Raw genomic sequence first — 23,470 nt, forward strand, 5'->3', positions numbered from 1 at the left:
AAGTTTGGCTGGAAGGGGAACATCTGGGGAGGCTTCCTGTAGCAATCTCTGGAGGCTGAACGAGCTAATCAGGCTTCACAAATTGGGTTGACTAGACAATGAAATATTTATTGTGATTCCTCCTCTTTTTTTTTGAAGTTCAAAAATCCTTGTCATCCCTGAGCTGAAGTCTGTGTACATGAGGGGAATTCACAATTAGATCAGAAGTGGCCTGTGACCACTTACTGCTGCCCTCAACCTGCAGGCAGAAGGCAAGTGATTGTATCTGGGGACGGGCTCCATTTAATGGTTTTTCCTAATAAAACAGAAAAGTCTGTGAAACAAAAGAAAGCAATCCAAAAAACCAGCCCGTGTGATTGTCTTTTGTTAGTTCTTGGTGTATGAAATATTTTCTTACGTGGGTGAAAACAGAGGCAAATGACTTTGATGTTGTTTTAAAATAGACTTTTTATATAAATAGTGTTAAGTCTTAAAGATGCTTATTTTTTTTTTTTTTGGTGAGGAAGATCAGCCCTGAGCTAACATCTGCCAATCCTCCTCTTTTTGCTGAGGAAGACTGGCCCTGGGCTAACATCCATGCCCATCTTCCTCCACTTTATATGGGACGCCGCCACAGCATGGCTTGCCAAGCTGTGTGTCGGTGCGTGCCAGGGATCCAAACTGGAGAACCCCAGGCCGCCGCAGCGGAGTGCATGCACTTAACCGCTTACACCACCGGGCTGGCCCCAAGATGCTTATTTTGTATACACCTTGAGTGTCTACTAAAAGCAAATGGAGAATTGTGTGATTATTCAGATAATTCAGACCAAAATGCTGATTTCCCTTTAAATATTTAGATAATGGAAGAAAAATCTAGTTTCATCTGACTTGTGTGGTTAGTGACCAAGTGCTCTTTTTGAGTTAGTTGGTAGGGTCTTGGCTGTACCCTTAAGCCAAGTCCCATATCAGTGGAAAAGCATTACAGATTTGTTATAAAAGAGGACTTCAGCTTTCTGCCAAAAGTGGACAACAGGTTTTCTTCAATGCTCAAACTAATTAGTAATTCCACATTTAAATGTTTCAGTTGGGGCTAGCCTGGTGGCATAGTGGTTAAGTTCAGGTGCTCTGCTTTGGCAGCCCAGAGTTTGCAGGTTTGGATCCCGGGCGTGGACCTATGCACCACTTATCAAGCCATGCTGTGGCGGCGTCCCATAAACAAAATAGAAGAAGATGGGCACAGATGTTAGCTCAGGGCTAATCTTCCTCAGCAGAAAGAAGAGGACTGGTGACGGATGTTAGCTCATGGCCAATCTTCCTCACACACACACAAAAAGTTTCAATCAATCAGTAATCAACACATTACAGAGGAAGATGAAGTTTCCTCATCTGGGTGTAAGATGACTCCTGCTTTGGGCCTCCCTACCTGTCTAGTTCCATCTCCTCCCATTTCCCAAGAGATCCCACGCTGCAGTGAAACTCCTTTGGTATTCCCAAACCCGTCCAGATTGCTTACTCCTCCACGACTTTACATCTGCTATGTGCTCCTGACTTTACTCTTTGGGCAAACTCCTGCATATCTCCCCATGGGAAGCCCCTGCTTCCTTCCTTCCCTCCTCCTCATACCTTTCATGATCCATCCACCTTCCACCACACCCTATGCTGAGGAAGACATCTCTCCTTTGGGTTCCCATTTCATCCTATTCACATCTTTGAAATATCACTTTTCTCCTTTCAAGAGCCACAGACATTTATTGAGTGCCTCTCTCAGTGGTAGTTCCCGCTTGGGTAGTGAGGCTATAGACACAGTCCCTGTCCTCACGGGGCTCACATTCTAGTTGAGGAGAAAGATAATAAACATGCATGTAAAATGAGGCCAGGTAGTATGATTACAAAAATATATCGAGGCTTTTTTGGTTTGATTTTCCCAGCACACTGTGAACTCAGAGCAGGCACTGTGAGTCTAGCACAAAGCAGAGCATTCGTGTGTATCACGTATCCACAGACGCGGGAGCGTTCGCGTGTTTCACGCATCTGTAGATGCAGAATGAATGAGCAAGTGAAAGGAACGTTTTGTGGACTTTTAACTGTGTTCCCAAACTTCCCAGCACTGGAGGATATAAAAGAAATCAAAGCTCGCTTTACTTGTCTTTGCAGTTGGAAAGTTTTCTCCTTTCAAAGAATATCTCCATGACATTTTTAGGGATAATAAAGAATTTTCCTTCTGACTAGAAAACAACTGGTTCATATAGACAGGCACATCGCTGTAAACATCTTCTGCCTGTCATTGATTCATCATTCAGCTAGATCACCCACAAGACACGTAGAAAATGATGGTTCTGTATTACAGGTTTTTATTTCTATTGAATTCTATGGCAAATGATCTTGAACAAACATTTGTAGTCAATATTTGATAAAAAGTTCGATTCAATCAAGTAAATAAAGCATTAGAAAAAATAATTTCATTCCTTTGCTAAACTAAATCCATTAAGACTCTAACACAAGTAGAACTGAGGACGAAGGATATTTTAAACAAAACAAAACAGTGAGACCCATTGTGCATTTGCATTTTAAAATTAATTGCTGCCCTAATTATTTGTCAGTAGAAGCATAAATTAAGCAAATATAACTTAGATTAAGCTTTTGGACACCCACAGGATTCTCCCCTCAAGAGTAAATTGTCGTAATGGTTCAGTATGACAGTTTATTCCATGATTGAGGAAAGGGAGAAGATTGGAAATTGAGCCATATGGAAATGAAACAGACTCCAGAGAAAGAGCGAGGCACAGGTAGGTACTTCCAGCTTCCCCGTAAGGTGTGAGAAGGTAACAACCCATAAAGAATGTTGGGACCAAGGAGTTGCTTTGGAAACCTCACTGAAGTTGCCCCTCCACTAATATCAAGTGCAACTCCGTGACCCCAGTGTGGAACCCAAAGGGGCAAAATGGAGTGAAGCATGGAGTTGTTATTCATCTTGCCTTGTGTAAATAGGATGGATTGAGTTGAGTAATGGCTCTATCTGCTTTCCTTTGCACCATGTCCATGGAGCAATTGGCATTGAGCACAGCTGGAATAGTTTTTCTCTCGCATAATCAGGCGTATATGGTGGTGATCTCTCTCCAAAGCTTATGAAACAACACAATGATGCTAAATAACAAACAACTCCAAATCTCAATGACTTAAATTAACCACTGTTTATGCTCATGCTTCCTGGGCTGCAGGTCAGCTGTGGCTTGGCTGATCTGGGCTGGGTTCAGTTAGGCACCTCTCCCCTAGGTGTTCTCTGCGGGTGCGTGGGCCAGTTGGGACAAGTCTGTTTCAAGCTGCAGTTTAAGCTCAGGTCTGTTTCACCTGTCTCTCATTCTGCAAGGATCATCTGAGGGCATAGAACTATCTGGCTAATGATCTTTTCAAGGCAGAAGTGGATGCTCTCAGAGGAGTGAGTGTAAACATACGATACCCCAAGGCCTGGGCTCCAAACTGGCGTATGGTGGTGTCTGCTCACCTTTCATTGGCCAAGGGAAGTCCCACAGTCAAGACCAACATCAGCGGGATAAGAAAGTAAATTCTTCCCGTGGAGGTCAGTGTGTGCATTTGTTGAGGGGGGGAGCGAATATTTGCTGAACAATAATTTAATCTAGCACGGCCATTTTTATAAGCAGACTTTCATTTTATGATTTGGGCCTTTACACATGAATTATTTAAAGTTTGTCTTTTTTTTTTTCCTCATGAATTTGTTAATTATAAGTATGTTAGATTAGCCAGAATGATCTTCTTTCAGGAAGACAGATATGTGGAATATTTAGAAAGATACATGGATGAACCTCCATCAACAGCAGCCTAGGGCAGTCCAGTTGCATCTTCGCCCTGCTGTTCGAAGAAGGGGTCCATGGGATGTGGGTCTGCAGGCCTTATTTGGCTTCAAGGCCATGCATTGAGCTGCCTGGTAGAGACCAGACAGGCAGGAATTCCTCAGCAGATGTGTACATGACTTCACTGCTCCGATTACAGCATCACCTCTCCCCTGTCACCAACTGGCAACTCACAGCAAAGGATGTTTTTCTGATCATTTTGCACTCATTAAATGCAGCTGTCACAACAGTGGATGCGAGGATGCACGCAAAACTTTTCTGCCACGTCAAAATAAAACTGAAAAGCTTTTTAAAAAAGAGCTGAAACCCTTGAAGCCTATTTTCAAGGAATATTGGAAATATCGCCTTTTGTTGTTGACAACTGAAATTGTTCATTGCAACATAAATTAAATCTTAGGCCAGGGTAAAGAAGAATCATCCATCAAAATTTTGCAGCAGAAAGCATTTGGCCAAGCAGTTGGGGTTCAAATGTGCTATTCATGGGTCAGAATGACCTAGAGGCTCCTAACTCATTGGACTGGCTGATCCCTACTAATAGTTTTAATAGGGTGGAGTAGTTCCCTCCTTCACTCTGGAAGAAATGTTGCGAGAATGAAATAATTGGACACCTACCACATACCCCATTAGAGAATTAAAACAAACAAATGGGTTCTGGAGCCATAACACAGACCTACTGGATTAGACTTTCTGAGTGGAGGTGAGGGCCTTCCCTGATTTTGGTGCAGTCATCAGAATCCATTTCATCAATCCATGGACCTGCATAGGAAGCAGCAATAGGACTATATATTCAGTATTGTGCTTCTTGATGTAGCACCTTCTCAACTTTCCTGTTGTTTACTAAGTGTCAGTCTTACCACTTGACCAGCTCAAAAGTTGACTCTGGCTTTTCCTCCTCTGAGAAGCCTTCCGTCAGCTCCCCCTGGGCTGGGAAATGGGACCATTGGCTGTGTTCCTTTCGTATCCTTTGCCTACCTCTATGGCAATCACAGTAGCAATCACTCTGTCCCTGCCGTGACATCATTGCTCCTGCATCCTCACTAAACGGGGATTTTGAGAGTGAGGGTTTATCATCGTATGTGTGGCCCTAGTGGTGTAATGCAGGGCTGGGCTCACAAAATGGTGGAGGACAGAAGGGAGGAAGGAGGGGAGGAAGGAAATCAACAGCATTAGATGACTTCAAGGGGTGGGTAGGCACATCTTGCAGCCAGATGTTGCTTATGCACATCAGGTAACACAGATACAGATGTTTTAGTCTTTGTCTGCCTCCCCTCTTCCATCCCTAGAGGCACAGTACAGGCTCCTGGGCACATGGGCAGTAATTATTGATTAAGTAATAAGAGATGCACTCATCTCCTGGGTGAGTGTGTCAGTTAGGTCCCAGTCAGGAAAATCCACCTCGCTAGATATTTCCTATCTCTCTTCCTTTTGGATGGAGCCTAAAGGGAGCAGGAGAATGTGGTTGGTCGAGTCCCAGCCCCACAGCCACAAAGCAGATAGAGAAGAGCAGCGACAATGCTGACCAGCATGGTGAGAGCCAAGTGGCTGAGCAGTCTGTTCCGTTCCCTCTGCCACCACAAGATGTGACACACATTCGGATGGCGAAAGCCAGCTGCACCAGCTATGGGGTCTGACGATCCCGTCCGCCTCACTCTGCATTCTTGTAAAATGGGATGATACCACAGGTGACCTCGAGGGAAAAATACAGGACATTGAGATGCTGTCTGCACCATGATGCCACACTGCTGAGAAAATTCAATGATGAGAGAGAAGTGAGGAATTTAAAGGAAGTGTGGATGAAAACCTAGAATTCTCTAGCGTTTGGGTTGCTGTGCTGGGTGGAGTGAGATGAAAAGGAAAAGGCCGAAGAGGGTAAGAGAGCGCAGAGCCTGACGTGGGAGTCGCTGTCTTCGGAGAGCCCATCAGGGAACAGGAGCCCATTGTCACACGAGGCTCTCCCGCCTCCTGGAAAGAGAAGAATTCACTTACTGGTTGCTTTGTCTATACACAAGCATATTTTGACTGGTTCTCTTACTAATTTGAATTTATTAGATAAACTTTATAAATTCTTATCAAGTTAAGAAGCACTGGTTGTGTGTCTGCTGTGTGCGAGGAGCCTCTGCTTGGAACGCCTTTCTCCCCACTTGTTGCACAGACAGCTCCTTCTCTTCCTTCTAAGACTCAGTTTGAATGTCCCCTTCACAGAAGCTCTCCTTAACGATCAATTTGCAGTTGATCTCTTCTTCGTCATTCCTTACGTTAGGCCTTTGTCATTTCCCCTAACGCTAATTATAGTTTATAATTCATTCATTTCCCTGTCTATTTGTTTGCCTCCTTGAGAAGGGCAGAGCCAGGGTCTGTATCCTGAGGCCAGCACGGTGCCTGACACATGATAGAGATGAGCGTGACTAAATACAGACACACTGCACAGGACAAAATGAAATAAGACCCACTCCCTTTTCTCAGAGACTTGATAATATTGGAAGGAGCCACACGCACAGATAAGTAACAAAACAAGGCATTGCAAGACTATTCCTTTTTAGAGGGATGCAACAATAACTAATAGAAAGGGCCGCAGGTGATCTTGGCAATTGCGTGGGTAGGTCCCACTGCTCTTCAGATGAGGAGAAGGATAAGTAGAGAAGGATAAATAGAGCAGCAGAGTGTTTGTGGTAGGAAGAGGAGCAGCACCCACCGACTCCTGAACAAGGCTTTTTCACCCACTGTGGTTTTGACCTCCAGTCAGGGTATGTGAGTGTGTGTGTGTGTATGTGAGTGTGTGTGTAGCCTCAGCCTGAATCAGCCGGTAATTTTGGTGTCATGGAGCATCCAGCCTGTGTGAGGTGAGTTGCACTGGATATCTTCTGGTCTGTCTCATTTTGTTTCTGTCCCCATCAGTTGCTCCCTAAGTCAGCTGACTGTGCTATGTCCCTCCTTGATGGTGGTCCCCGTGCCTCTGCCATCCTTAGGGAGTGATGGTAGCTTACACTCATTCTGTAGGTGGCATAGGTGGTATTTAATTATATTATTCATGCCTCTCTTAACAGTGCTATATGTATACCTTCTGTTTGAATAAGAAAGTATTCACAATTTGGTATAATTGAAAACATTTTTGAGTATTTCTTGAAAACTCTTGAGGATAATTCAGAGTGCTCTGGGTGTGGTAAAACCAAGCCTGGATCTCAGAGGGTTAAAAAGCTTGCCTGGAAGGAGACCCTGAACGTTGCAGCTTCTGTGAAGGAACTGGCCCAACTCGAGAATTAGGGCGGGCAACCACCTAGCATGGCGAGGACCACCCTGAACCCGGGAGTCTTTGGAATTTATTTTTTCATTAATGAATGCCTCAGAAAGTGCACTGTCCCTAATTCCCTTCTTTGAAAGATGGAAACTTTAATGTGCAGTTAATTAAATGTTGTGTTGATTTGCAAGCCCTGAGCTCTCGGAGGCCCCGGGGAGGTGGAGGCAAGTTCAGAAATCAAACAACGGGAGGACTGGCTGTCCCCGATCTGACCACAGGGCGAGGGGCACTGTTTGCTCCAGACGCCCGGGAGGCCTTTAAGGCGCCCCTGTGGCCGGGACCTGCGTTCTGGGCCTGGCGATTCCTGCACGGCCTGTTGACAGTGGAGAGGAGCAGAGCCGAGCTCTGGGAGGGAGGAGGCTGGTCCAATCCTCCCTGTCTCTCCAGGCTGCCTGGATTTCGGAGGCATTCTTTTTTTTTTTTATTTCCTAGTGCTTCTCAGCACTTCTTTGTACTGAGAGGAGCTGTGTCATGCTGGAATTCTTTTCACAACAAACTAAAGCACACAGCTGTGGGGCTGGATGCATCCCGCGTAGCTGCAGGCTTTTTGGGTGCAGTCATTTACCAGGGCAGGGGAGGGTAGAAGAGGGGGAGCAGGTCAGCTGCTAAGGTGGGCTCCCTGTGTAAAATACAGTGCTTGGGGGGGCGTGGACATCCGCAGGTGAGTGGGGGAGTGTAGCACCTCTGAGAAAACTGAGGCCGGAGAGGGCTTGGTAGAAACTCAAGTACTCGGATTCAGAGGCTGTCTTCCTTCACTCCCATTTCATGGATGGGGAAATGTAGTCAAGAAATTCAGTAGCTTGATTTCGCAAAAGAAAGTATGGTTTGCTGCAAATAACTAACACCTGTTAACAGTGACAAACTTATCTTCCATTTGGCCCTGGCTAAAGGCACAACTTCTGCAGTTACCAAATGACAACTTGCAGGGTTATCTGCCACAGAGCGCTCTTTCCTCAACCCCACGCCTGGCAAGAACAAAGCACCAATACCTGACTACAGTACACTTGCTTATCATTTTGGCATCCGAATTCCTCACCTGTAACTCTTCTGTGTGGTCATCTTGTTTACGATGCCCTAAAGAGCTTGCAAAGATGCCAGGATTGACTTTGGAAAGTGTTGGCAGCGCTACTATATTCTTATTATGAATAAAAATTTTAAACCCAAGCTGATAAACATATTTTTTTTTCACACTGAATTCATCAGGAATACATTAACATTTTCTAAAAGGTAAAGACAGAAAAGATGAAAGAATTGAAAGGAGAACATTAGGATGTATTTGGCCATTAGGATCCTTGTTTCCATCAGCTCCTGTTCATGAGCCAGAACTTCACCCCACATAACTAACGCTCTGGGAATTAGCCTATGGAATAATTATCACTCCTCATGAACAGAATAAGAGCTTGTTCCCGTGTGTGTGCAGAGCCACTCATCCTAAGAAAGAAATCTGGAGTGAAAGCTCAGAGCATATTTTGCATAGGTCCTGTAAAAGGATCCAGGCAAAACAGGCTTTGCAACATTAGTTCTGATCATATATGGAAAAAGCAGTTACTTTCTGTGGTGACATATGGCTGAGTTGGTACAATGCCCGGGAATCTCAATGTCCCCCTCCCCAGAAGGGTGAGCCCTGGTTTCATCCTTCGCCCCGTCCTCACCAGAACCAGCAGTGCAGGCAGCCTGTGGAGAGATCGCCAGTCAAGTCAAATTGCATCCACGTGTGCCAAGACCAAAGCTGCTGTTGGGCTCTGGCAGTCGGCAGGTGCTACTGTCCCCGTCTGTGATAATGAGTTTTTCCAAATCAGGGAAGTTATGAATGGAGCCTGAACCCATCTGCTTCAAATTCAAGCACAGTGACATTCTACGGTGAACAATGGCAACAACAATGACAAAAACAAGAACACTTTTATTGTAAGGGTGAGTCCATCATCAAGTGATGGAAATTTAACCTTGTTCTGAATGCAAACACAATACACAAAAACAGATTCTAGAACTTTGTTCTAGAATAACTAATATGCTATCATCAGTAAATTCATTTCCAAAATTTCTAACATGGCCAAGCAAATAAATTGAGTTTTATTACAGAAGGGACAGAGGAATGTGACCACTTGAGTGCATGATATTCATTCATCCACTCATTCACTTATCTGACCATTCCTTAATTCAATTAAACCTCCCTGAGTGCTAGGTCTGAGCTCAGCATTGGGGACACAAAATGATCTTTATCTTCAAGGAATCCAGTCTTGTGGGGAGGACAGAGACTTACAACTAAGCTACCGAGTGATGAGTGACGCACACTTTAGTTATGGGGACACCTTGAAGGGAGTGCCCTGGCAATTGGCCCTGGGAAATTGGAGAGGACTTACACCTTCTAAGTGACATTGGGAGATGAATGGAGGTGGGAGAGGGCAGTGCCTTTGGGACTGGTCCCTTATGGCTGAGATTCCTGGCTCGGCTGTTTCCTAGCTGTCTACAAAAGATGGATCCCTTCGAGTCTCAGCTTCCTCACTGGTAAAACGGAGATGGCAATGTCCTCTCCCAGTGATGCTGTGAGGCTTCAATGGGAAATTTTATGGAAACAGCTTAACAGGGCCCCTGGTGGGAGTGAGTGCTCAGACAGTAGTAGTTTGGTGTTGCTGGGGGAATGGGAGCCTGGGCTGAGACAGGCAGCCCCCGGGGACTGTGGGGAGTCCCTAGTGGTCTTCAGCCGGAGAAGATACTCTTAGATTTGTGTTTCATAAATAACACTTTGTAGACATTTTGGTAAATGGTCTAGGAGAGAGAAGGGTGGAGGATGGTGAGCTGCTGGCTGTAAGATTAGTAAGGAGGGTACTGAGGCAGACTGGACAGACAGTTATGAAGGCCCATCTTGAGCAAGGGAGAGGGAGGAAGGAATGGTTGGAGACATGTTTGAAAGTAAAATAGGCAAGAATGAGAGGAGAGAGAGAAAGATAGGGAGTAAGGGAGAAGGGGAGAGAGGGGGAGATAGAGAGAGAACAAGACAGAGAGATAGGGAGAGAAGGAAAGAGACAGAGAGATAAAGAGAGAAAGAAACAGAGAGAGAGACAGAGAGAGAGGGAGATGGGGGAGATTTTTGTGATAAGGTTGATGGTGATGACATTGACTGAGATTAAGAATAAAGCAAGGAGCAGACTGAGCGGAAAGGCTGTGAGGAGAAGAGCCACCTCCTCATTCAGAAGAGGAGCCACCTCCCTCAAAATGTGCAAATGTGTTTAAGAAACTTTGCTTATCCCGAATCCAGAAAGTTCCTGCTGAGGTGGTTTCTGTTTGCCCCGTTCCAGTACTCTCAGTTCCCTGACACGGTCACGCTCTCAGCAGTCACTCAGTGGCACTGCTTCTGCATTTAGCCTTCTTTCTCCACGTGGAGGAAGTGTGTTCCCAGATCTGAGGGAGGCTTGTGTGGGTGCAAACGGGCTGTGAACTCCGTCCCTGGAGCAGAATGGTAATGACACCTGGTCTGGGGCTGCACTAAGGACGGGAATGAGAGATTCCACAGTAGGTGCTATTCCTGGGCAGTTTGGACTGTGCATCTCCTTGGGGACGGTCACATATCAGGCTCCACGCAGCTCCTCCATTGCACCTGCTCCTTTCCTCAGTGTCCTGGAGCTGGCAGGTGTGACCAGTCCTCATCCTTCGTGCCTTCATCAACACCCAGAGTGTGCCTCCTCGTGCCAAGCTCTGTCGCGGGCACAGGAATGGAGTGATGATCCAAACAGATGGGGTCCCTGTCCCCACTGTGCTTGTAGTCAGGAGAGGGGCTCTGCTGGTCTAATCCTTTTCTTCAGCTGCAGCCTGAGGGGTTAACCTCTTGCTAGAGGCATTCCAGGCAGGTAGCAGCTTGTGATTTGAGAACCAGGGGCTCACCCTTCACTTTGAAACCACAACTGCTCTGCCTGCTGGTAGCGCTTCTCTTAGCCTTGGCTTAAAGGGCCCCCAGGAGCTGTTCTCAGGAGACCAGCACCAGGTTCTCCCACAAAAAACATGTTGCGGGGGAAATGCAAAGAGTGTGGCCTCAATGAAGAGATGAGGACATTGCCATCTCTTTTATAGGTTGGTACAGACTTTTTGGTAGTCTAAACCAAGGATTCCTGTAACTAGTGGTGTGGTTTTAGCAGGTGCTCCTTCAGGACGCGGCGGTGAACACCCACTGAGCACTTTGTTCGGGGGCAGGGCCTGGGCTGGGGGCTGCCAAATGCTTGACCTGTCTAAGCTACCCCCGCCCCCCCATGAGATCCTATGAGGGCAGTAGGATTTGGGAATCTCTGTGCTGTGGGCGGGGGAATGGGAGCTCAGAGAGGTTAGATAACTGATTTCTGGTCACACAGCTAGTCATGGTTGGAGATGGTTTTTGAACTCTGATTTTTGGATTCTGAGAACAGAACTCATTATTTTATGCCTATTGCCTCTTCTGTATTTCTTGATTTTCAATGATTTTATTTTCCACTCTTGTTGGGCACTTCAGCAAAGGAACTGGAGTTTTGGGGAAGCTCGAGGAAGAGATACCAGGTGGAGAAAAAGTGCTAAATTCATGGGCCATTTGGAAATCAAATGAGCCCTCTTCTCACCTTTTAGTAACACACCCCACACACCTCTGAGACAGTGATGCAACACGCAGTTCTCAGCTTTAGGAATGCAACCCTTGATCTAGTTATTTCAGGAACAAAAGACTTAGTTCAGGTTGGTGAACCCTTTGAATGCACACTCACTCAAGTTTGAGCAGTAGCTGGCCCTCCAGCTTTGGCTGAGCCTGGCGACCTGGGGCCCAGGAATCTGCTACTGGTCCAGGATGAGCTCCAGACAGGGGATGACCTCAGAGATGTGACATCTGAGGCCATATGCATACAGCCAGTGCCCCAGTCTCTCTGGAGGTCTGGAGAGACAGTCCTCTCTCCCTCCCACACACGTCCTCAAGGAAAAGTCCAGCAAGATGGTCCCTTTTCACTATTTTAAAAGTAGTTAGTGGAGAAGGAAATCCTATCTAGAAAGCATTTTGCGACTCCTCCTTCTCTGAGCTTCATACGCCTTGGGAGACTCCTAAATCCCCACCGAGATGGTGGGTCCCTCTGTGTCCTCCACTTCCCTAGGAACTAGAAATCAACCACGGATCTATCTTTTACATCCTTGCTTGGGGGTTGGGCTCTGGTGTTTATTTATCCCCAGTTTGTTTATTCTTTAATATTTATTGAATGAGAAGCCATTCCTCTCTAAAATCCTTCTGTCTACCCTCCCACGTCACTAGTTCTTAGTGCACAAAAATGTGTTCCAAATATGGAATTTTTCAGATTCTGCATTTCATGCTACTTTTAGCTACGTTTCCGCTCCCCTTGCCTGCCGTCTGCCCCCAAGGCAGCCCACAGTCCCGCGTGAACAGGGAAATGGCAAAGGAGTGTTTGAGGCTCCAGGATATTTGCAGATACTGAAAAATGTTCTATAAACATTTTTATTTTTCCTGAATTGTATTTCATGCAAAAAACACATTATACTCCCAGAAATAAAACTACACATATACGGACAGCTAATTTTCGACAAAGGTGCTAAGAACATGCAATGGAGAAAGGAAAGTCTCTTCAATAAACGGTGTTGGAAAAACTGGACAGCCACATGCAAAAGAATGAAAGTGGACCATGTGCTATCGCCATTCACAAAAATTAACTCAAAATGGATCAAAGACCTGAAGGTGAGACCTGAAACTATAAAACTCATAGAAGAAAATATAGGCAACACACTATTTGACATTGGTTTTAAAGGAATCTTTTCGGATGACATGCCTACCCAGACTAGGGAAACTAAAGAAAAAATAAACAAGTGGGACTTTATCAGATTAAAGAGCTTTTATAAGACAAATGAAACAGAATCAAGATGAACAAACAACCAACCAGCTGGGAGAGAATATTTGCAAAACATACATCTGACAAGGGGTTGATCTCCATAATATATAAAGAACTCACACAATTGAACAACAAAAAAACAAACAACCCGATCAAAAAATGGGCAGAGGAAATGAACAGACAGTTCTCCAAGGAAGATATACAGATGGCCAATAGGCACATGAAAAGATGCTCAACATCACTAATCATCAGGGAAATGCAAATCAAAACAACACTAAGATACCACCTCACGCCTGTTAGAATGGCTATAATCACCAAGACAAAAAACAACAAATGTTGGAGAGGATGTGGAGAAACAGGAACCCTCAAACACAGCTGGTGGGAATGCAAATTGGTGCAGCCTCTATGGAAAACGGTATGGAGATTCCTCAAAGAATTAAAAATAGAGATGCCCTATGATCCAGCCATCCCACTACTGGGAATCTATCCAACGCACCTGAAATCAACAATCCAAAGAGGCTTATGCACCCCTATGTTCATTGCAGCATTATTCACCATAGCCAAGAAGTGGAAGCAACCTAAGTGTCCCTTGACTGACAATTGGATTAAGAAAATGTGGTATATATATACAATGGAATACTACTCAGCCATAAAAAAAGACAAAATCGTCCCATTTGCAACAACATGGATGGGCCTGGAGCGTATTATGTTAAGTGAAATAAGCCAGAAAGAGAAAGACAAACACCGTATGATCTCACTCATATGTGGAATATAAACCAACACATGGACAGAGAAAACTGGACTGTGGTTACCAGGGCAGTGGGGGTGGGGGGTGGGCACAAGGGGTGAAGGGAGTCATATATGTGGTGATGGACAAACAAAAATGTACAACCCAAAATTTCACAATGTTAGAAACCATTAAAACGTCAATAAAAAAAAAAAAACAAACACATTATACTTTAAATTCTTAATGACCAGAGTAAGAAGAGCTACTGGTGAAGAAAGGTCACTTCATATGGCCCCCAGCTCCAGCAGAAGATGGATTCCAGAAACCAAGGCCTGCCTGTGTCCATGGATGAGGAGGCAGAGAGCAGACTGCTCACTCCACTCAGCGCTGGAGATGTGTCTTGTGCCTCCTACCAATGGGAGAAGGTTCTTTGCCATCTCAGGAGCCTGGGCTTCATGTGGCTGGAAGATACCAGTGGTGGGGACAGTGAGGTCAACAGAGCAACCCAGACCAGCCTCCGCCTTGGTTCCATCCTCAAGAGGGCAGTGACAGGGTTCTTCTTCCCTGCTCTCTGTTCAGTGAGTTCTCTCTCAGATACAATCTTAGCTCTAAGATTATAAACCAAAAAATAGTCTCATGGAACAAACTCCTGCCACCCTCTACCATTTCTGACAACTTTTAGGTCAATTATCTGAGCCTGTTATTACTAATTCGTGCTTAAAGGAAAGTCAAAGACCATGAGAGACCCCCAGATATTGTCCTCATTATGTGTGTGGCTTTCAGTCAGTTAACTAAGGGGCTATTGAGGGGATATGCAAAGAGCATTCAGAAGGGAAGTTGGTGGTGACACTCTCATGAGGCCTGGATTGCTTGACTGACCTTGTCTCTGGTTCGATTTGGAGAGGTTGTATCAGAATTTGCCACGCTGAGCCAGGTGCTCACAAAGCTCCATCCTTTCCAGGTGTGAAGATGATGATGGGTCTGTCAGGCTTTCCGCAGAAATGTTACCAAGCGATTCGACCCACGAGGTTGGTCGGAGTGTGGTTGGAGTGAATGATGCTCGGGGGTCTTTGGCCCTTTCTATGGACAGACACTGAGTCTATGGCTCACTCAATGGACACTCTGGCCTTTCTTAGACCATGAACTGAAGGGAATTGGGGTGAGCTCATTGGTCACTCAAGATGGGCTGTGAGCTGCTTTGGCCTTCAAATTGCTTATTTGTACAAATTAACATATTTCTTATATGTGGGGAAAAAAAGACAATTTAGGCCCAAATACGTGGAAACTTTATTATTCGCCCCTCTGCAGGGTTTTAATCCCCTTGGGAGTGGGGACATCCCACCCGAGGGTTTCCTGCAGCATTTAATAAGGACCAACCCTTGGAGGAGGCTCTACCTTACCAGGCATTTCATCTCTCCTTTTACCCTCACCATCTGCCTAAGAGGGATGTATGGTTGTCATCATGTTTATTGTGTAGCTGAAAATTGAGACAGAGTGTGATTAAGTGACTCCCCCAAGATCCCACAGCTGGCAAGGGAGCTGTGGAGCTGGCCTTTGGCCTTTGAGGGCACTCTCCTTACCATCCTGCTCATGACGACGTCGTGGAGGTCCTGGGGAAGATGTGTGGCATGGGGGAGTTTGGGGAATTGTCTCACTGCTTTCCTCTTAAACGGACTCCTTTGAGAGGATGGTAAGCCTAAGCCTGCCCAGGGAGATGGGAATCTACAGAAATGGTAAAGCCCTCTAGGGAGGGACCATTTAGCTCTCTTTGGCAACCTCTACTAATGTCCTAACAATCCTCATTGTCAGGAACTCCTTTCTTCTTATTGAACTGAAATCCTTTTCACTCAGGTTTAAACCACTAGATTCTCACTCCCTACTAGACGGGGATGAAGAACAGCTGGTTACAATATTCTTCATGTAAATCCACAATTCTTGAGAAATGAAACACACACACACACCAAACAACCTAATTCCTATACACGCCTTCACTGTAATAGTAAAAACCTCAGAGTTTTGCCTTTAGGATTATTGTTTTTCCTTTGTAAAATATTCCCTATATTAAATATAATTTTCAAGTCTTCAAAAATAATATTTCCTAGCTGGTACAATTTCCAAGTGCATATTTCACAATGAAATAGTGGATCCTTAAATTATGGAATTTTAGAAGTCTTGCCAATAAACTTTTGAAATTATGAACTAGAACATCTTCCTATATATACCATAAATAATCAATTCTAGCAAAGAAAGTGTCCATGAACTTCAGAGTTACCTCATATTGTCTCCTGGAATCTTAAGGCGTCAAGAACTAGGTTTTTAAATTCGGAGCAATGTATGCTCCATGGCAGTCTGTGCTAGGTAAGAGGATAAGCTCCCCTGCTGGGCTCTGTTCTACTTTTATTTCCGTTCTGGATTACTTTTGTGTGTTTTGACGAGATCCTCTTCAGAAAGGAACGAGGGCTATTCAGGTAAACAGCTGATTTCCAGTTGGGCGACACCGAAGCAAAGGGCTTGGGGCGGATGGGGTGCAGAGAGGGCGGTGAGGAGGCCTAGGAATCACCGGGAACACCACCACACCCTCGTGCTCCTCTCAGCTGCCCCCCCTCCTTTCTGCTCCGGCACCCACCTTTGCTGTCACAACTACCAGCAGCTGCAGAACAGTGAGGAAAAGGGGAAGACGCACGGAGAGGACTAGAAGGTGGGCGCAGATTTCGGGGTGGAGATCCCTTCTGATTCTGTTCCAAAGGAGAGAAGGTGAGAATGAGCAAGAGGAGGGAGGCAAGGTAGAGAGCAGAAGAAAGGAATGGTGCGAGAGGAAGGGAGGCGAGAGGCAGGCTGTCCGTTTCTGGGAAGAGAAGAGGAGACGACGATGACATCTCCAGGCGGAGCAGCCTCAGGGCTGCTGGAAACCTGCCCCGCGGATGCGGCCCGGAATCCCGCAGGCTGCCCGCCTGGCTCTCCGCCTGGGCACTGAGGGTGTCTCGGGGTCGCACCAGTAAACCGCACTCATGGGGTCCTCACAGTTGCCACGTTCTCTCCCCTCCCATCCTGCCTGAACTGCTGCAGGGCCTGCTCGGCCTCCTCCGCGTCCGGCTCCGTCCCCCTCGGCCCCCCGTCTCCGGGCCTCGGCAGCTCCGGCCGGCGCGCGGCAGATGCCCCAGGACCTTCCCGCTCCGGCTTCTGGCCCGTGCCCGCCTGCCAGCTGCCTCCTGCCCCCCACCCCCGACCTTGAACCCGGTGCTTCGGCCACCGGGAAGTACTGGTGGTTTCCCCAAAGAAACCAAGCCTCCTCGCTGCGTTTCCTGTGCTGCCTCCTCCATCGAGAATAATAAACACAACCTCGACTGTGCGAGCTGGCCCGAGAGCCAGGCGCTGGCTAGACTTTGACCCTCTGGGGTGGGCGCCAGGATTATCTCCATTTTCCAGAGAAGTAAACTGAACCCTGGAGAGGTTCATGGATTTACTGCGCATCTTGCCTGTGTGAAAAGTGTAATAGATAAGGAAAGGGAGAAAAAAAGAACTGACATACAGTTAGCACCTACTGTGTACCGGGCTATGCTGGGCGTGGATGTGCGTCCCAGATCTAAGACGCTATGATTTGAAAGCCAAGCTGTCATATTTTTCCAGAATAGAGACTTTTGATCAATGTTTAGTTAGAGGAGAGACAACCTGTCTCCTGCAGACTTTGTTTCTTGAGCCGCAGCATTTCCTGGTGTGATAAGGTAAAGGAGTTTCTCTCACTTGCCTTTTTCCCATTGTCAATCTGCTTTTCATTCCTTTGCTTGCAGCTGTTGTCTGTCTTTGAGTCACACAGAACTACTTGCAGGAAAAGCTCTAGAGAATTTGGGAAGAAAGGGAAGGGAGGAGAGACAAAAGATAGATTTTTTTTCAAGAAGCAGGAAAACATAAGGAAAATAAAGGTGTTCTCAAGTGTGTCGCCTGCAACCTTGTCAGGTAACACTTCTTTAGATGGCTTCGCTTCTCCTCCCTCATGCCTGGCTGATTCTTCATCATTTTTTAACCTCTCTTTGGGGACAGGGACGTGAAAGTGAACTGCAGGTCAGAGTAAGGAATGAGGAGTGCTGTGGCTCTTTGTCTGATAGCCTCACTTCGTCTCTGTGTCTGTGCCTTTCCCGGGAGCAGGTGAGGCCGGTTCACCATTCCCGTCACATCATCCTCCCTGGATGACAGCCTCACACCTTCATCCATCCATTTACATTTCAAACTGCCACCCGCCTTCTCTTGATTAATTATTTAGTAACGCTGGTCACTTGTGAGCGTTTCTGAGCTCATATTTCACGTAAAAGGTCCAATCTTTTTTTGTCCAAGTCTTCTTGCCCGGAATCCTTATGTGGTTTTCTAAATGAAGTGCGGTGTATTCCTTTTGAGCCCCTGGCGCCCGATGCGCTGTCGTCCCTTCTTTGCAGCAGTGCACCTGGACGTTCAGTTCGGAGGGCTGGAGTCTGCCTGCCGGATCCTTCTCTGCCTACCTCTGACGGTGGCCGACCCCCTGTGAGAGTTCCAGTTTTTAATAACTAAATCAAGGGGTTTGGAATTCATAGCCTCAAGGTCTCTTCTAGTTTTAATTACTGATGGAATCTAGGAGAAGTGGTCGAAGGGACATGGGCTTCAGAATTCAAGAGAAGTTTGGGTGTCTCCCCTGGCTCTGGCACTTATTTGCTTATTTGTGTGACACATCGGGTAAGTTACGTAATCTGTCTGAGCCGTACTGTCTTTGCCTCTATAATGGGCATGAAAATACGTAGGTGGCAGGGCATTAGAAATGCGTGAAGCCACACCACCAACAACACATACTGAGTGTGGACTCTGAGGTAGATGGTGTACTAAGGATTTAATCTTGACCCTCTCAAACACTGCAAATACAACAGTTGGCACAGAATCAACCCTCAAGAGCAGTTAGGCATTTATTATGGTAATACTTTTACCCTATGTGAAATTCTTACCACTATTGCTGTGGTGTGGTGGGAGTACTCCACAGGAAAACAATCTCGGTTCTCTGAGATAGTAACCTGGGTTTGTCCTTTGGACTTTTGAATTCCAGTTCTAACACTTATTAGTTGTGTGGTTTCTGGAAAAATTATTTAATTTTCCTGGGCCTCAATTTCATCATCTGCAGAATGGTCCCAATTCAACCTACCTCTGGGGGGATATTGTGAAAAAATTAAATGCTAAGGTAGTAAACCCCTGGCGCTTAGTGGGCGTTCCATAAGTGATTTTGCTTTCTTAACATCGTAATAGATTCGTATCTGTTCACAAAATCCATTCTCAAAAATAAAGAAGGTTCCCATTTTTCTATTTTGTTACCCGAAGTATTATTAGACTTCAAAGAAAACAGAACACATCCTTCACCACATAAGAAAACTGAATCTACTGTTTTTTGGCAAGGGAAAAAAAAGCATAAACACAACTGACATCAATTCTCTGTGCATATTGCATCTTGTCTCTCCGTTTTACAGTTTTCGGAAACCAAAAGTCCATCTGTCTCTAAGGACCTTTCTAGTTTCTAGAAAAGAAAACACTGTCTAGATATAGTAGTGCTGTTCAGTTTGGCTGACTTAACGCCCCCGTGTATGCTTTCCTTCTGCTGGCATGTGCGTGAGGCCAGGAGGCTGATTTAGGGCTGCCACTGCCCTGGCAGGTTAACCCCCATCACAGGTCACCTTGCTCTGTTAATTTCATCACAACCTTCCCCGGCTCTTTGTGGTAAAATCACAACAGAGGAGAGCACGCAGCTTGATGCACATTGCTCATTTATGCCTACAAGAAAAGAACAGCCAAGATGTCCCGGACACCAGAGCGCTGCCTTCTACAGTGTTTATACAATCCCAGATCAACCCGACAGCTACCGATCCAATGAGTCCATTAACTGTGCAGCACACTGTATTACTTGATGGAGAGGGCTGTGCTTGAGAACATTAAAATCTTGACTTATTTTTCCAGTCCAGGCTTTTTTGTCCCCATTTGCTTATTAGTTCTAAACTATATACTTCCTATGTCAGTTTAAATGTCCCCTTACTCTGTAAGGGGAAGAGAGAGCAGACTCCTGTGCATTTTGGCAACATGTGGCATTTACTAGTCGGACTGTAGGAAAAGAACAAAAGAAGAAATTGCATCTATTTCCCATCTTTAGAAAAAGTGATCAAATTGCCAAAGTAAGACAGATCTAATTTGATTTTCAAGTAATTTCTGGCCCCACAGAGGGGCAGAGGAGGTGATGTGTCAGGCCCCGGGTCTCTGTCCTGTGTGGGGTTGACAGCTGCCTGCTGGGGACTGAGCCTCCTGCCCCGCACGGTGAGACTCCGACCTCCAGTGGGGAGGTCAGCATGTGTGAGGCAGGGGGAAGCCGGGTGGAGGGGGGATCCTGGGGAAGCCCTTTTCAGGCCTCCTCCATCCATGTATACTTCACAGCCCCCCACGCCCATCCTCCTGGCTGCCCCCTGGGCCAGGTCTTAGGTGCAGCCCTAATCTGCCTATGAGATGCCAGGTGCTGCAGTTGTAAAAGTGTGGCTGGCAACTCTCAATTTCCTCAATTTGATATACCAAGAACAGTGTTGTCCATGCTTACTTTCTAAAAGTCGTGGTGAAGATTAAATGGAATAATACCTGTTAAGGCTGATAAAAGAAGAAAACAGCATAAACACATAGATGTTAAAAAAAAATCCCTGCCAACTAAATAATAGATGAATTAGAATCCCAGGGCCAAACTCTGCACGCCCAGCAGCGGTCGTCTCAGAAGGAGGGGCGGGGGTCTGACCTCTGTCAGGTGACCTCCCATCAGTCATGGGGGATAATGGCATGTGGAACAGCTAGGGTGCCGAGTGCCACCTGGCTGGAACTGCTTCCCCGCCCCTTTTATTCTCCTTCTCTGGCCCAGGTCGGCAGCACTATCCACTGTGCCAGCAGTTGGTATCTCCAAGACCTGGCATCTGGGGCGGAGGAGCTGTTTGAATGTGCAAGGCGGGTGCTGCCAAGCTGGCCCATTGTAAGGAGCTGCCCTGCATTCAGTGCTCACCAGGAGGAATACCAATTGACGCTGGGTGAGTAGAGAATGCGGAGTCTCTGTTAACGCTTCTGGATGAAGGGAGGCTAGAAGCATTTTTCAAATAATCATAATTTTTCTTGTGTATTCCCAGGGCTGAATAAGATGTTCCTTGAGCCAGATCTAGCAAAATTGTGAAGTTTTGTCTTGGTTCCCATTGGTTTTTTTAATTAAATATCTGAAAAGGGTTATCACACCCAGGTAAGATGGACAATAGTAGGACTACAAGTCAATCTTCATTCTGAAGAGCATTTAAATGGGAGTGAGATTATAGTACTGTTAAAATAAGATTAATGGTAAAATAAATGCTGGTGTACCAGAACAGTCGAGGAGAAATATAAGGAACAGCCCAGGCTGGTTAAGTGGAAATGTCATCACTGCCGCGTAGGTAGAGTAAGTTACTACCATTGAAGATTAAGTTGGACTGTGAATAAAGCGAGACCCAGAATAACTGTAGCTTCAGCAAGATAGAGGTTTATTTCTCTTTTACTTGAAAGTCTGGACGTCGATGCTCCAGGGTTCTGCTAGCCTCACCCTCCTCTCCTTTCTCTCTGCCCTCTGCAGTGACCGCGACCTCGCGTGTCCAGCACACCAGCCTTCAGGGATGTCAAGCCTCCATCTCCTGCTGCTTCTTTCCTGTGGTTCCATGTGGGCTTCCATTCGCAAGGACACCTCTTAGTCCAAGATGACTGCTCCAGAGCTGCCCATCACACCTGCATTCCTGCCAGCCAGAAAGAGGGATTAGGAAGATGTGGCCAAGGGCAGATGCCTGCTGTTTCTTAAGGAAGGTTCCCAGAAGCTCCTACACAACACTTTCACTTACATCCCACTGCCCAGGCCCTAGTCCTGTGGCCATGCCTGGCTGTCTCTATTCGGTTGGCCAGCGCCTGCAAAATTCAATTACTGTGGATGAAGTGAAGAATATATTAGGGACCACCCATGGTCTCTGCCATTCATGTAATTTCAGGGACTCTGGGCATGGCCTTTTGCCTTCACTTCCCTTTCCACATCCCTAGTCCACCTAGCTGATGTTCTCAACAGCATCATCTTTCATCAAGACAAAGTGGACTTTTTCATGCTGTGATTTTCTCCGAGTCACCTGTAGGGTTTCTGGTGCTAGTTCTTTTTCCCAATAATCTCCCAGCCCAGCTGAACTGGTATCATGGTGATTCACCTCCAAGATACCATTTCTTTCTGTTGTTCATATTCATAGAGAGCAGTAGCTATTATAGCAGCCAACATTAACCGAAGCTTATTAGATGCCTATACTCACAGTTTTTAGTCTTTTTCTCATTTAGTCCTCAGCATAGCCCTAGGAGATAAGTGCTCGTAGTAGAGATGAAGGGCTAAAGCAGGGATACACACTACTGTGGTTGTACTGCCTAGCCCTGGCGCTAACCATGATGCACACTGCCTCTCCTTATCTTGTCTGATCTCCGGGTAGGGCCAGGCACCATGCTGATTCCTGAGGAGGAGGCACATTTCTCTGGGTCCTGGTTCTCAAGGTGTGTGTATATAAGGAGTGGTGGTGAGGTGGAAGAAGCTAAACTAAATTCCCAAGTGAATATAAGGCAGTTTGCTAAGCTCCAGAAGAGGTGAAAGTAGGTGAGTTTCGCCATAGGTGTCCAGGAGACGTAACGTTAAGGCACTAGAAGGGAACTATAAAACGAGTTAATTGCTTTACGCCAGCTGCACCTCCTTTCCTATGGAAAAGGAAGCTGGAGGCCTTCTCCAGCCCCTATTCCAGTATAACGTCATTTCCCTGTGGGAGCCAGGTGGCAATGGGGCTCCTGCCCTTGAGGATCTGGTCACACATGACTGGAATCCTCATTCCATGGCCTCGGGAGAACCCTGAGTCCTTCCTGCAATGTCTTTTTCTTAGTGCTGGCTTCTGTGAGCCTCCTTTTTGCTTCAGTGCCTAACTGCTGCCTTCCTAGCTCACATCATTGTTTTGCATCAAAGGTCATTCTTTCTTTTTATGGCTGAGTAGTATTCCATTGTATAGATATATACACCACATCTTCTTTATCCATTCACCTGTTGATGGACACTTAGGTTGTTTCCATGTCTTGGCTGTTGTAAATAATGCTGCAATGAACATGGGGGTGCAGATATCTTTTCAAATTAGTGTTTTCATGTTTTGAGGGTATTATGCTAAGTGAAATAAGTCAGATGGAGAAAGATAATTACCATATGACTTCCCTCATATGTAGAAGATAAACAAACAAGCAAATATGTAGATATGGAGAATAGATTGGTGGCTACCAGAGGAGAAGGGAGTGGAGGAGGGCGAGAGGGGTAAAGGGGCACATGTGTACAGGGACGGATGGAAACTAGACTTTTGGTGGCGAACACAATGCAGTCTATACAGAAACTGAAATATAATAATGTACACCTAAAATTTACACAATGTTGTATACCCATGTGACCTCAATAAAAACAATAGTCACTCTTACACATGTCGTTTCTGAGTTTAGTAGCTTTATCAAAGACTAGGGGGCCCTAGTCTCTGGCCTGCCCTCCTTGCCTTTTTTCTCCCTCCTCTGGAGTAACTTCAGCTTTACTTGTCTAACACACTATTCCTTAGCATTTGTGAATTTATATCCAACCACTGATTAAAGTATTTTCCTCACCAAAAACTGATTCCCCATGCTGTAAGAGATTCTGGAGAAGTGAAGTGTCCTTCTCTTGTTACTC

General features: G+C 45.9%; 1 long non-coding RNA gene across 2 annotated transcripts; it reads left to right on the plus strand.

Annotated features, from left to right (window-relative positions):
* Positions 1–6,496: 6,496 nt before the first annotated feature.
* LOC131399842 (uncharacterized) lies at positions 6,497–23,219 on the plus strand. Of its 2 annotated transcripts, XR_009217248.1 has the most exons (4): positions 6,497–6,688; positions 20,609–20,771; positions 20,868–20,974; positions 21,338–23,219. It is a non-coding gene; the product is annotated as an uncharacterized LOC131399842 (long non-coding RNA). The 2 variants fall into 2 exon arrangements; XR_009217249.1 differs by lacking the exon at positions 20,868–20,974.
* The last annotated feature ends 251 nt before the right edge of the window (positions 23,220–23,470 follow it).

Source organism: Diceros bicornis, chromosome 40, assembly GCF_020826845.1.
Source record: "Diceros bicornis minor isolate mBicDic1 chromosome 40, mDicBic1.mat.cur, whole genome shotgun sequence".
Classification (NCBI taxonomy): Eukaryota; Metazoa; Chordata; class Mammalia; order Perissodactyla; family Rhinocerotidae; genus Diceros; species Diceros bicornis.